At 43.8% G+C, this 13,302-nt stretch overlaps 1 protein-coding gene across 4 annotated transcripts in view; it reads right to left on the reverse strand.

Annotated features, from left to right (window-relative positions):
* The window catches only part of TEX11 (testis expressed 11), an 853,291-nt gene that overhangs the window by 194,724 nt on the left and 645,265 nt on the right, over positions 1-13,302 (reverse strand). The gene's annotated exons all lie outside the window — the stretch shown is intronic.

The following is a 13,302-nucleotide window of genomic DNA, read 5'->3' on the forward strand; positions in this document are numbered from 1 at the left end:
GAATAATTACTATGCATATGATTTGTTACATGTACATTAATCTAAATGTTGCATATAAAATCTACAGCGCTAAGGGCCATATGTATCAACATTCTGTTTTGCGATTTCTAAATAGCGATTTTTAAGGAATCGCTATTTAGAAATCGCTAAATGGTATGTATGTAAAAATTCGCTTCTTTTTAGCGATTCCTTAAAATTCCTTAATTGTGAATAGCAAATTGCTAATCGCAATTAAGGAATAATTTCCCATGCATTTCTATGGGCCAGAAGGCCCATAGGAATGAAGGGGAAATTTGCGATTCGCAATTTGCAAATCGAGAATATTTTCAAGGGTGCAGGGGTGTCCAAAGGACACCCTGTTGCACCCCTGAAATCTGCATGGGTGCACATGTGGCGCACATACATGCCCTAAGGGCATGTATGTGCGTCACATGGCACTTTGAAAAATGAAAAAATATGCATTTTGAAAGGAATTTGCAACTTACCACCAACTAGATGTTGGTGGTAATTTGATTCCTTAAGGCCAATTTCCTATTTTTTTTGGCTTCTTACATTGCATTTAAGGAATCGCAAAATTTGCGATTCCTTAAATGCAATCGCAAGATAAGGAATCGCAAATTTTGCGATTCCTTATTTTTAAAGTAGATTTCTTTGATGCATACCATTAGTCCAAATTGCATTCGCAAACGCCGAAATTCTGCGAATTTCGGCATTTGCGAAGTCAATTTGGCTTGATACATATGGCCCTTAGTGTCAAAGTGTAAACCTCAGAATTAATCTATAGCTCCATCATAATTGCTTGCATACTAATAATGCATAGGTGGATGAGTGATACATTGGCACTTCTATTAAATTTCCATTCAGGATTAGTTGTGTTTATTTGAGAATGAAGCCTTTCTCTAAGAGTCACTGGCACCGAACAAACCCATTGATTGATAGTTAAAACAATGTGTTAAAATGTGGAACAATGGGATGCTAGAACATTATATATTCATATTACATATTCTATATACCACTAAAAGTATACAATTGGTCTTGAAGCATGCATAAAGGCTGGGAGAGATAGGAGGGTTTTTGTGATGGGGTGAGTCATCTTTGCACAGCCTGAGAGATTGTTCATAACATCAAACTTGAATAAGGGAAAGAAAACACCCCCTCACTCAACAGAGACACACATACAAGAAAGAGGCAATTATATTTTGGTAAGTCACTAGACTGAAGACCAGAGTACCGGCAATCTTTCCCAAGCTACTGTAAAAGAACAACTGTAGAAGAAAAGGCGGTAATATCGCCAGATAACATAGGAGGCTGGCATAGAATATGGTGCACACTTATTCAAATGACGCAACATGCACTAATCCAGGCAACACTTATTGTGAATTTAGTAGTCTTTAATAACAATAGAAAGCTCTCAAAGTAGTAGCTGTGGAGAGCAGCCTTCAGGCTTATCTTGAAGGAGTGTAAAGCAGCTTGTTTTACCACATTTAATCAACAGTGTAGATTAGATGAAAAAGAACCACGCAGTGTGTTGTAAAAATAAGTCTATATATTACACAACACAATCACTAACACATTGGTATATCTTATGCCCAGGGATATGGACACAATACGCAAGAATACTTCAAAATAATCAGCTAAGTAGCTCAAATACACAGTGGTCTCCAAGGGGAGACCAAACCATATGCTAAGAAAGTGGAATGTGAACTGCAAAGGAGAACAGGACTTGGACAACAACACTCAAATTTGCTGGGGACATGGAGACCACTCAATGTAAGCACCCAGGAACCCCACGGAGGCTGTGTGCAGAGTGCAAACAGAGCCGCATGCCAATGAAAATCAAGCCAGTAAAGATAAGTGACCCAGGAGTGAACCAATTGCAAGCAGCAGGTGAGATTACACTCCGTATTGTGATTGGAGCAGGTCTTGCAGACAGCGCATGCGCGCTGAAGCTCGACCTAACAATTGCAAGCATTAGCTGTACTGTGATGACAGCAGGTCTTGCAGACAGCGCATGCGCGCTGACGCTCGACCTAACAATTGCAAGCATTAGCTGTACTGTGATGACAGCAGGTCTTGCAGACAGCGCATGCGTGCTGACGCTCAACCTAACAATTGCAAGCATTAGCTGTACTGTGATGACAGCAGGTCTTGCAGACAGCGCATGCGCGCTGACGCTCAACCTAACAATTGCAAGCATTAGCTGTACTGTGATGACAGCAGGTCTTGCAGACAGCGCATGCGTGCTGACGCTCAACCTAACAATTGCAAGCATTAGCTGCACTGTGATGACAGCAGGTCTTGCAGACAGCGCATGCGCGCTGACGCTCAACCTAACAATTGCAAGCATTAGCTGTACTGTGATGACAGCAGGTCTTGCAGACAGCGCATGCGCGCTGACGCTCAACCTAACAATTGCAAGCATTAGCTGCACTGTGATGACAGCAGGTCTTGGAGACAGCGCATGCGCGCTGATGCTCGACCTAACAATTGCAAGCATTAGCTGTACTGTGATGACAGCAGGTCTTGGAGACAGCGCATGCGCGCTGACGCTCAACCTAACAATTGCAAGCATTAGCTGCACTGTGATGACAGCAGGTCTTGCAGACAGCGCATGCGCGCTGACGCTCAACCTAACAATTGCAAGCATTAGCTGCTCTGTGATGACAGCAGGTCTTGGAGACAGCGCATGCGCGCTGACGCTCGACCTAACAATTGCAAGCATTAGCTGTACTGTGATGACAGCAGGTCTTGCAGACAGCGCATGCGCGCTGACGCTCAACCTAACAATTGCAAGCATTAGCTGCACTGTGATGACAGCAGGTCTTGGAGACAGCGCATGCGCGCTGACGCTCGACCTAACAATTGCAAGCATTAGCTGTACTGTGATGACAGCAGGTCTTGCAGACAGCGCATGCGCGCTGACGCTCAACCTAACAATTGCAAGCATTAGCTGCACTGTGATGACAGCAGGTCTTGCAGACAGCGCATGCGCGCTGACGCTCAACCTAACAATTGCAAGCATTAGCTGTACTGTGATGACAGCAGGTCTTGCAGACAGCGCATGCGCGCTGACGCTCAACCTAACAATTGCAAGCATTAGCTGCACTGTGATGACAGCAGGTCTTGGAGACAGCGCATGCGCGCTGACGCTCAACCTAACAATTGCAAGCATTAGCTGCACTGTGATGACAGCAGGTCTTGGAGACAGCGCATGCGCGCTGACGCTCGACCTAACAATTGCAAGCATTAGCTGTACTGTGATGACAGCAGGTCTTGCAGACAGCGCATGCGCGCTGACGCTCAACCTAACAATTGCAAGCATTAGCTGCACTGTGATGACAGCAGGTCTTGGAGACAGCGCATGCGCGCTGACGCTCAACCTAACAATTGCAAGCATTAGCTGTACTGTGATGACAGCAGGTCTTGCAGACAGCGCATGCGCGCTGACGCTCAACCTAACAATTGCAAGCATTAGCTGCACTGTGATGACAGCAGGTCTTGGAGACAGCGCATGCGCGCTGACGCTCGACCTAACAATTGCAAGCATTAGCTGTACTGTGATGACAGCAGGTCTTGCAGACAGCGCATGCGCGCTGACGCTCAACCTAACAATTGCAAGCATTAGCTGCACTGTGATGACAGCAGGTCTTGGAGACAGCGCATGCGCGCTGACGCTCAACCTAACAATTGCAAGCATTAGCTGTACTGTGATGACAGCAGGTCTTGCAGACAGCGCATGCGTGCTGACGCTCAACCTAAAAAAGTAAGGGTGGCAATAGGGAATGCAGTAAGAAGGCTATTATACGAATGAGGGTGTAAAAAGAAATTGAGGAAGAAAAGGACAAAAAAAAAACCGATAGATGGAAAGAAGACAACTGAGATAGAATGAATGGTAGGAGGATACAATGACCTCTAGAAAAGATGGAAGAAAGAAGTGGCAAAAGGAAGAAGAATCATGTATGACCTACGGATACATCTCTAGTTTCAAACACCAATCTTAGCAATGGCAAAGGTCCACTTAAGTCCTAGTATGTCATTTTACCCGTTTCCAGCTGTCCTCTATAACCCACTCACCACCCCTTCAAGGGTGGGCATTCACTCTGGACTTACTGAAAAACAGGCATGTGTCTCCCAAGCACAGGTGGGGTACCCGAAGTCCAAACATATTTCGAGACCTGAAACAAACCCTTCACAAAATGTGTATAGCAAAAAGTGGGATTAACAAGCATTTTAAAAGCATGTGCTCGGGGAACCAATGAGAGTCTGACAATGGTATTCCAATGGTGGGTAGTGCAAGGGGTGAGGGCTCTGACTTCGGAGGCATACATCAAAAGAGAATGACCAAATATTACATGCCAATTGCCTCAAAGTCTCCGAAACTCAACACCGGAGCAGAAACAAGCACTGGCAAAGCCAACATGTCTGGCCTTTAATGTGCCAATGCCTATTGGTTTTAACAATTCATGTTTGTAGCTGTGGCCACCTAGAAATAGTAATAGCATTCACTGTGCATGTAATTATGTATGTTTAAACTATATTGACGAGTTCATCCAAAGTGTATCTATTAGTTATTTTATAGGATCAGTATGCATGGTAAGTTATGTCATGCGTACTGATGTTGTAAATCAATGCATCCATCTGCATATACATTTATATTCTACACTAATTAATAAAAACGTGTGTTGAGTGGTGCAAGCTATTGCCAATTTGATGTTTCACCTCGTTGTAAGTAACATTGGTTATTACTATCAATTTAATGAACTGGCGTTACTGACGTTGGAAGAATGGATGGCCACATTAGCCCTGCCGTGATTTGTACTTGTGACCTGCTGGTCATACAAATGACAGGAATGATCAAGTCACGGAGTCCTTTTGCCAGGTTCTGGGTGAAAATGGATTTTACGATCTGCTCTTCAAAATATTTATCTAACATGTTCTCAATGTTTTGTAACATGTTTTTCCTATTTATGGCCTTATAGTCTTGGCTACGTGTTTCTGTCCTAGTTCCACACATGTTAAATGTTGGCTGATATACTGCATAGATGGCACTAGCGTGTGGACAGCTCCTGTCCCTCCCCACAGGCCTGGGGCACTGTCTGCAGAATGAGGGCGCTGCCTAGATGTGCAGGGCGGTGTTTCCGCTGCACATTTCTTGAGAGTGTGATTACGCTCAGGGCCGGATTGGCTTTTTATCCCACTGGGCAATTCTCTGGTGGGCTGGAACCCTGGGAGGCCAGGACTGCACCGGGAGCCTCTGCTCCTTCCCCAGCTCTCCGAGTGAATAGCAGCGGGTAGAGAGGGACTTCAAGAGAGGGAGGGCGAGGGGAGGAAGAGAAGAGACGGATCAAACAGAGAGATCTTGTGAGGAGAGGAAGGGCGAGGGCTGGTGTGAGCATTGTTGCCATGTTGGTTCCACAGTCCGACCCTGGTTGTGCTTGGCTCCTAGCTGTGTGCTCCTTGAGGTAGTCACATTGAGGTGTAGGCGGCGCCACCCAGTAAGTTGGAGTTTAGTGAAATAGGTTATCTTCGCGGGTACAAGGACATACACGAGGCATCACTTGAAGCACAATATTAAGAGACTAAGAGATGTGGAAGGATGCCTACATCAAACAGACCGAATACTACTGTTAACTCAAGCTTTTCTTTCGAAATAAACAGCGCATTGCTGCAAAGTTACGGTATGATGTGATATTGGCACCTAGACATCAGCATTGGTTTGAACCAACCACCATAGATAAGGTGTACTTTGGTGGCTCTGAGATTTAAGTAATGATCGATAGCAAAGCAATGTCAGTGGTACTGTATTTTGAAATAAACTCAGATTAAGTTAGTGGGGCCGATTCACAGAACTTATCCGAGACAAAATCCGAAACGTACTACTTTTGGTATTCACAGAAGGCATTTAGTAGTAGTAAAGTTAGTATTTTGACTTAAATTAGGATTTTGTCTTACGTTAGGATTTTGTCTAAAATTAGGCTTTGGTCTTAAATTAGGCTTTTGTCTTAAATTAGGCTGTTGTCTTAAATTTGTATTTTGACTTAAATTAGGATTTTGTCTTAAATTAGGATTTTGTCTAAAATTAGGCTTTTGTCTTAAATTAGGCGTTTGTCTTAAATTAGGCTTTTGTCTTAAATTAGGATTTTGTCTTAAATTAGGATTTTGTCTTAAATTTTGGTTTTAAGACAAAATCCAAATTTAAGACAAACACCTTTTTAAGACAAAATCCTAACTTAAGGCAAAATCCAATTTTAAGACAAAATCCTAATTTAAGATAAAATCCTAATTTAAGACAAAATCCTAATTTAACACAGAATACTAACTTTACTACTACTAAATGCCTTCTGTGAATAGCAAAAGAAGTACATTTATGATTTGCCTCAGATTAGTTCTGTGAATCGGCACCTTGTTAGCCATTCCGGCACTCCTGAGATAATAGTGGATTATGGAATTACACAGAGCATGTGACCTCTACCACCATGCCTTGCTAGAGATTGAAAAGCTGCAGGGACTTGTCTCACCACTGCCAAGGGAGATCACCAGAACCTGGGCTGCTATGGGAATTCACAAGGACATATTATCAAGCCCATTATCGCTCCTGCCGATAAAAGCGGCGATAATGTATCGCCCTGTCTTGATAACATGGCCCCAAGTTTTGTGGCCAATCATTGAGTTCCAAGAAGCAAACATGTGCTACAAAAAGTCAACCAATATCTAGGTCTGATCCTCGACCAAGAAACTACAAGCATAATGGAGAGACTGCCTTCTCTTTTAAATCCCCGCCGCCCACGCTCTGTTTTTCTCCCTCCACCCTCCTAGCTCATCCATAAAAGCATAGCAAAAGGTACAATCTGGCAGGGGTTAATTAAAGAGCACACTTTAGGGGTTGGTTATGTTATCTCCTGCATTTCGCATTTTGTGTAAAAGCTGAAGCCTTGGCACAGAAAGGCAGAATTTATGGTGTATGGTGACTGCACTCACCTTCGTTGGCATTAGACAACGAAGGTGTACTTAGCTGGATGGAAAGGCAATGTCGTTTCTTCTCATAGCCCATAAATCTGCTATCTAGGCTGCTGCAGAGCACCAACTGGCCAGAGTATGTGTTCTAATTCTGAGTAACGTGTAAGTAAAGTATGCCTTGGTGGGTGTTTTCTTTTAAATTCAAACAGCTTGTATGTACTTTTAAGTACCTGCAACTAGTCATTTGTGTTATTTTTAAAGATACCTTAAAAACATTCCCCATATGCTGATTGAAGCCTGGAAAAATGTATTTATTTATTTATTTATTTATAAAATTTCTAGAAGCGCACAACTACCTTGCGGTGTCTCGGCGCTGGAGTTCGTTAAGATTACAGGGAGCTCCTACAGGGACTTACTGGTTGAAAAGCCAAGTTTTTATGTGTTTCCGAAATATAAGCAAGGAAGAACTTGATCTGATATTAAGGGGAAGCTGATTCCACAATTTCGAGGCAGCAACTGTGAAGCGTTTGTCACCCCATGTTGCTTTCCTAGTGCGTGGAATATCAAGTAGCTGAGATGCCGCAGAGCGTAGGGAACGATTGGGTTTATGAAAAGTGATAGATTTTTTTAGGAAGTCAGGTCCAGTATTGTTCAATGTTTTATAAATGATGCACAGCGCCTTAAACTTTGTGCGGCTTCTGACAGGCAGCCAATGTAGTTGGCGAATAATGGGAGAGATGGATGAGAATTTCGGTGTACCAGTTAGAATTCTCGCAGCAGCATTTTGCACTAGCTGTAATTTATTCATGACTTGTTCCTGTGCATTCAGCCATAGTCCGTTACAATAATCAATTTTTGAGAGGACTAGCGTAGACATTAGGGTTTTACCTGAGTTTTGAGGAAGAAACGGAAGAAGCTTTTTTACCATTCTCAAGGTATAAAAGGACGCTGAAACCACTGCATTGGCATGGCTAAGGAAAGTAAGCTTATTATCGAATAGGACTCCGAGATTCCTAACTTTTAGCACCGGGAGAGGTGGATCTCCCAGCTCTGCTGGCCACCAAACTGGTGACCAAGACGGGGTCAGTTCACCAAAGAGCATGACCTCCGTCTTATCGGAGTTTAATTTTAAGCAGTTCTGGTCCATCCAGGTGCAGATCGCTCTCATTCCTTCCTGAAAGTTAGCGGCCACTGCAGCTCCATTTCTGTGAATAGCCAGGACTAAATGAGTGTCATCGGCATATGAGGTTATTCCTATGCCGAATGACTTAATCACCCTCGCTAAGTCCGATACATAGATATTAAAAAGCGTCGGACTTAGCGAGGAGCCCTGAGGAACTCCACACGGCAAGGTGAAATCAGGGGAATAGTAGCTACCCATTTTCACAGACTGTTCTCTGTCTGATAGAAAAGATGCCAGAAGAGTCCTAGCTTTGCCTTGGATGCCCATGGCATTGACACGGTCGATCAAGATGTTATGATCGACCGTGTCAAAAGCAGCTGATAGATCTAATAGTATCAAAACTGCTGTGCCGCCTTGATCTAAAATTATTCTGACTTTTTCAGTTGCTTTTATCAGGGCGGTCTCGGTGCCGTGCCCCTTTCTAAACCCAAATTGGGTATCATCTAATAAGTTGTTGTTATCAATAAAGCTTGAAAGTTGTAAATTCATTGCCTTCTCAAATACCTTAGAAGGATAAGGAAGCGAGGCAATGGGTCGATAGCTTTTTAACTCAGCTGGATTTAGTGTTGATTTTTTTAGAAGGGGCTTCACGATGACTTTCTTCCAGATTTTGGGATAATCTCCTGTCTGGAACATCGTGTTACAAATATGGGTAAGCACCGGAGCTACTTGATCAGATGCCAATTTGAGAATGCTTGGGGGACAGGAATCCATAGGAGATCCTGATTTGACCGCATTCATAATTTCCTCTACAGATGCTTGAGAGAGTGAGGAGAATGCTTCTAGGGTTGGTCTGGCAGGTATATAAGGAGCAACTGGGCCAACTGTAGCATCAGAGGTTTTTTTTGTGTAAAGTGATTAAAAATATCTGTGACTTTTCCTTTGAAAAACTCCGCAATTTCATTACAGAAGGATTGAGAAGGTTCTATGGAATCAGGGACCATGGGGTTGGATAGCTTTTTTACCACCTGGAATAACTGTTTGCTCGAGTTTTGAGCTGATTCTATTTGTGTGGTGTAATAGTTACATTTTTCCCTAATAAGAAGTTTTTTTATAGTTTTGCAGGGCTGTCTTGTATCTCTCTTTGTCATTATTGTCGTAATTCCTGCGCCAGCGTCTCTCTAAATTGCGACATCTTTGTCTCTCGAGCCTTAGTAGTTCGGAGAACCAAGGAGCAGAAGGTTTATTACGGTTAGGCCACAACGCCACTCGGCTGGAAGGGTAGTGCGCTCAAAGGAAGTGCATTGTGGCGGATCAGCATGATGGAGGATGTAGCAACACTGAAGGGCGTCCAGAGTTATTATAAACACCACGATTGGTATTTGAAATGCAGGGTGCAAAAATGTACCTTTTAGAACACAATGTTGCCTGAGGATGATGATCACTAAAAGAGACAATGTACATAAGTAGGCAAATGCCAACCATCCATATGCAAGATGGTATCTGGGTACACATCAGTGTATGGAAGCTTCAAACATGATTTATGAGACTAGAGACTGTCCTCAGACATGTGAGACAATATGGTTACATCGACAAAAAACATTATGGACTCCAAGATGAACATAACATGAGAAAACACATGAGTCTGCCCTTGACCCAACCAGAGACATGAAATGGATGAAGCTTTCCAACGCTGTTAACAGTGTTACATATCTACCTATCAAAACACTCAGGACAATTAGCAACGATAATCCTAATGTAAAAAGACGCTGCACAGATACATTAATTCCAGTGTGTTGATGTTGTCGTCTGCTTTGAAAAAAATTATAAAAATGTTTTTTCTTTAACAAACGTAAATCTATAAAGGATTCACAGGCTTGAACCAGGTATTGCAGGACTTTGCCTTGTCAACTGTTGCAAAGGGTCAAACATGTGTGCATTGGAGGATGATGCAGACGCAAGACATAGAGGCGGCACCAGGAACAATGCCGTAAAGTTTGGAGATACTGAACTCTACTGAGAGGATGTGTCTAAATAGGCTTCAAGAGAATGAACTGGCTCAATCCTAGACCAGGGTGCTATGCTGACTGCATGTGATACACACATTAAAATAATAACTTTTATATATTGCTTCACTGATCTTTTACAGAGCTGTAATAACGAGTGTAATTATTACCAAATGTAATGGTTTTGGAAGGAAAAAGAGCTGAATCGTCTCTGCAATATTTGGCAACTGTACACAAGTAACTCACTCGTGGACACTTAAGGTGTTGATCCTTTATTCTCTCCGTGGTGCGACCCTTAAGCGGTGACCATGAGAACTTACAATGAGAGGAACAAGACCAATAGAGGAAGGGGAATTAAAGCACGGCTGGCTGCTGAGGGAGATGAGGGTAAGCAGCCTCTGGAGGTGAACACTGCAGGGCAGTAGAAGGAGAGTAGCTGCTCTGGGTGGACTCCCCTGATAAAAACAGGGAACCTACTGGCCTTTGTTATTGTTTGGGAGGAAGCCAGGAAGGGTAGGTGTCTTACTAAGCTGATGAGAGGTCGCTTAGTTCTGAAGCAAGGTGGTGGAGTGGAAACAACCAAGAGATGCAATCACCAGAACAAGGATCTATGAAATCTGAAAAGAATTTAGAAAGGATCTGCATCATTGGAAATAAAACAGTAAATGAGCGTAGGGTGAAGGCAACAGATGACGGCGACTCAAACTTCTGTGTTTCTCTTTCCAAAATCAATAGACTGCACCAAATGTTATGTTATGTTAATCAATTTTTTTGAGCGCACAGCTGCCCCAGCAAAGGGGCGTCCCGGCGCTATATCTGGCAGGTAACACAATGGACAAAAACAAGAAGAGTAGCTAAATTTTAATAGGGCAAGGGGAAAAGATAAGTTTTAACTGCTTTCCTGAAAATAAAAAGATCTTCTAGAGATCGAATGTGGACAGGAAGAGCGTTCCAGAGCTTGGAAGCCAGCACTGTGAATGATCGACCACCTAATCTACATTTTTGGAAGCGTGGGACAAGTGCTAGTTTTTGACCTGCAGAGCGAAGACTGCGTGAAGGAGTGTACAGAGTCAGGAGGTGTTGGAGGATGGTGGGGGTCTCAGTAATAAGAATTTTAAACGCAAAACAAAGGGTCTTAAACTCTATGCGTCTGATTACAGGTAGCCAGTGCAGTTTAGAAATTGTACTGCGGGCTGAACAGAAGCGAGGTAGGCCCACCAGAACCCTGGCGGCCGCATTCTGTACCCGTTGGAGTCGCATGACCTCCGCCTGGTTAGCGCCTAAAAACAACGAGCTAGCGTAATCAAGCCTCGATAAGACGCTAGCTTGAATCACCATCTGGCGTGTGGGGGCATCAAAAAATTTGAGGATGGGCCTCAAACCACGCAGGATGCCGAAGCACATAGATGCTACCTTCTTAGTATGACATGCGAAGGTTAGTTTGGAATCTAGCCACACGCCAAGGTTTTTTAGTTCGGGAACAGGTTTTGGGAGGGGACCCAGTTCGCTGGGCCACCAACTCGCACCCCACAGATCAGGATGCTTCCCTATTACCATCACCTCGGTTTTGAGGGCGTTGAGCTGTAAACAATTGGCTGTAAGCCAACTAGCAACAGCCCTCAGACCATCCGCAAAGTTTGATGCCAGTGGGTCAGAGTCCCCATTGAGGACCACCGCCAACTGGGTATCATCGGCGTATGATACCATTGTGAGACCCCAACTCTTCGCAACCACCGACAAAGGTTGAACATATAAGTTGAAGAGAGTGGGGCTCAACGCCGATCCCTGCGGAACTCCTTGGGTGATTACAGTGTGAAAACGTTCCTTCGGTGGCCTTCTACTTTAGCAAAGCAATTCTGTCTATAAATGTAACAAGCGGGTGGCAAGGACACAAAATATACTAAATTATTTCAAAACATATAAATTTTTATTATCTTTTTTCTTTTTTAATTCATCACATCTGTTATCAATCCAAATTTATCAGAAAATTATTCTTAATTCATATGAAGAAAACTCAAGAACACATACATTGAAAATTATCTACAAAAAGAATAATGATTAAAATTACCCCTTGGCAGCAACCATACCTCTCAACATACTCACGTGTTACCAATCATACCACACTCAAACCACACTCTAGGATGGTAAAGGAACTGAATTATTAGCAAGATGACAGTGCTAAAACATATAGGAGCCCAGATGTAGCTTTAGGCCCACGCAGGTCTACGCGCGTTTCGGCAGCATTAAGCCGCCTTCATCAGGACCTTTTTCATCGTGACTGTTCAAGTACCAGGGGATCAATCGCCCCCAACAATTGGAGTCGCCAAAACGTTTCCGGTAAATGTCAGGAGACTGAGCGTCCTGTGTTATCAAAAGATTGCTTTTAAATACAAGGAATCGCGTTGACAACGATTTTTGCGCAACACGAATTCGTGATTCACTCACGGATGTTCAAGAATCGGAGGGAGGCTTAAGGCATCAACGGTCAGCAGTGGTAATTCGTGACATGATTTAATGTGAACGTGTGGTCCCACATGTAGGTCAGACCGGCTTCTCAGTCATGGACCCTCAAAAAGCCGGCAGTGTGGCCGTCTATCTGCACCGCGCGCCGCCTCTCCCGAAGGACTCCTTGGGTGATGGCATGAGACTTAGATCTGAACGGTGGCACCACTACCTGAAAAGATCGTTCCGAAAGGAACGATTGGAACCAATCCAGAGCCTTGCCAGATATGCCTGCCTCACCAAGCCTTTGAATAAGAATGGTATGGGATACAGTGTCAAAGGCGGCACTAAGGTCTAATAAGACCAGTGCCGCCGTTTGACCTGCATCTAGTACAGAGCGGAGATGTTCAACCATATATAGGAGTGCCGTCTCTGTACTATGCCCAGATCTAAAACCATTCTGTGTAGGATCCAATAGGTGTGCAGAGGTCAGATGTTTTGTTAGGATGTTATTCACGTGAGCCTCTGTGATCTTTGTCACCCATGGAAGGAGGGAGATAGGTCTATAACTCTCCGGCTTCAGCGGATCCAAACCAGGCTTCTTTATAATGGGCATGACACAGGCGGCCTTCCAACTAGGGGGGACCAACCCGGTGGTAAGGGATTGATCCACCAGATGTCGAATAGGAGGAAGGCAAACAGACACAGATTCCAAAAACTGGGCTGGTCTCAGAGGGTCATCTGGTGAGCCAGACTTAACCTTGGCCGCGAGGA

Source organism: Lissotriton helveticus, chromosome 4_2, assembly GCF_964261635.1.
Source record: "Lissotriton helveticus chromosome 4_2, aLisHel1.1, whole genome shotgun sequence".
NCBI lineage: Eukaryota > Metazoa > Chordata > Amphibia > Caudata > Salamandridae > Lissotriton > Lissotriton helveticus.